Raw genomic sequence first — 2,056 nt, forward strand, 5'->3', positions numbered from 1 at the left:
CGTCGAGCTGCAAAACTTCAGATTTTCTAACTTCAGCGATTTGCGCCTCAGCGCGTCGAACGCTCAGATCGTTCAAATCGCGCTGCTCTAATCGTGCTTGAGGCGCCGCAGCCCTTCCCGACGTTGCTTGAAGCACGTCCACCATAGACTTTGCATGTAAACCTGCTGCTCCTGACGCTGAAATCGCGTTCGGTGTGAACGCACCATAAGACTTCCATGACTTGTCTCAACTCAACTCACACATGCCATGTTTTACAGAGCACAATCTGCAACCAATCAAAACTCTTCCTTGTTTCAGCCAATCATAGGAACGCACCCCACATAGGGAGGATTTACTGAAACCCAGAATCTTCAGCTTAATCTTCTAGAATTCACAGGTGATTTTAGGCAACGTGAACCCCACTTCACCCTGTTTCTAGGTAACATTCAGACAAAAATAGAAAGGCTTTAAAGCAGGTATAATCAATTTCGGTCCTTGAGGTCCGCAACCCTGCATGTTTTACTTTTTTCCCTTCTCTAACACACCTGATTCACTCAGTGAATTACCTCTTCCAAGTTCTGCAGAAGCCTGAAAATCATCCATTCATTCAAATCAGGTGTGTCGGAGAAGATAAACAAGTAAAGCGTGCAAGGCTGCAGACCTTGTGGACCGTAATTGACTATCCCTTCTTTAAAGGATAGTTTAAAATTCAAGTCACACGTCTTAGTCATCCTGCTGTAACTTATGTCTGCTATATCCCCCGGTGACAGCTGTCATCTGCACTGCCCAGTAAGAACTTCACGCTGCGGACCTTGTAGCTCTCATTGTGTGATTGGTTTTAAATTTTGTGGGCGTGTTTGTTCATGCCAAGCAGAGCAGCTCTGTGCAGCGACACTCTGAACAATAAGTCTTTTTGCATGTCAGTTTGCTGAAAATGATCTGCTCTCCAAAGCCAGTAGTTAACTTAGCAAGACATATCTCTCTCTCTCTTTCTCTCATTTATAAACAATATATATATATATAAACTTTTTGTTAATGGTGGGACAGGGTTACATGGACTTGGTTATGTTAGTGATTGACTCAGATTAACCCGGTTCCATAAAGTGAACCAGATTTACCAGCTCTACTTTACATGGAAATAGAACTGTTTGAATGGGTTCACTGTTGCCAACTCTTCAGCAAGGAAAGTCCTAGAAGTTGCTAGATGACATCATTGTCTAATTTGCACATTTAGACATTTGCCAATAATTGTGATCTAAGGTGTAGGACAGATGTGTATCAATGTTAAGTTGAAAAAAGTGAGGAAAAACATTAAATATGTTTATAACTGCAGTTGAACTTACTGAAATAAAAATGATTTTATGACTTCAATGCTTAGATCCACTTTAAGACCTCCGCCAATCATGATTTCGGCAGTCTCACAGGCCACAGGACAACATGTTCTGCAGAGACCCCTACTTGACATTTTCAGCAAAGTGAGAATCCACACATTGAGTGAGGTGGTTTATTGCTGTGGTAGCAGCGTACTGGGGTCCTGGGTGGATTGTGGAGGCACCAGTGGTAGCATATCCTCGACATGGGGTCCACATGTACCTGTGTGGTTTGGTCTTTGAAATTGTCTGTAGCTGTGAAAGTTATAGGGAGACTGTTCTCTTTAGATGGACTGAATTAGGCTGAAACTCTTTGAGGGTGCAAACAGATCTTTCCAATATTTAACAATATCCTGATGCATCTCAGTAATCCAGGTAAAAAATCAAAAAGAAAAAAAATTGTATAGGTCTTCTGGACGGGTTCTYCTCTAATGAAACGTTTCGTCTCTTCTCCAAGAGACTTCTTCAGTCTGTTTCAGGCAAAATTCAGGCTTTTAAGCCCTGCCTCCATGTGACTGATACTCACATCACATGGCTATCGTTGACACCTAATTAACACTTATTGTTAACAGGGGGTGGAGTTGAAGAAATTTATAGTTATTGTTTAGTACTGATATTACAAACAACACCAGAGTAGTAGGGTTTCCTTATTTTATAATACTTTTATGTTTGTTATATGACGTGTTAATTAAATAAGGTAGATAAA

At 41.1% G+C, this 2,056-nt stretch overlaps 1 protein-coding gene across 1 annotated transcript in view; it reads left to right on the forward strand.

Moving 5' to 3' along the window:
- LOC106529447 (uncharacterized) overlaps nucleotides 1–2,056 on the forward strand; it is an 81,560-nt gene that overhangs the window by 63,159 nt on the left and 16,345 nt on the right. The window lies entirely within an intron of this gene.

Source organism: Austrofundulus limnaeus, unplaced genomic scaffold (genome assembly GCF_001266775.1).
Source record: "Austrofundulus limnaeus strain Quisiro unplaced genomic scaffold, Austrofundulus_limnaeus-1.0 Scaffold444, whole genome shotgun sequence".
Classification (NCBI taxonomy): domain Eukaryota; kingdom Metazoa; phylum Chordata; class Actinopteri; order Cyprinodontiformes; family Rivulidae; genus Austrofundulus; species Austrofundulus limnaeus.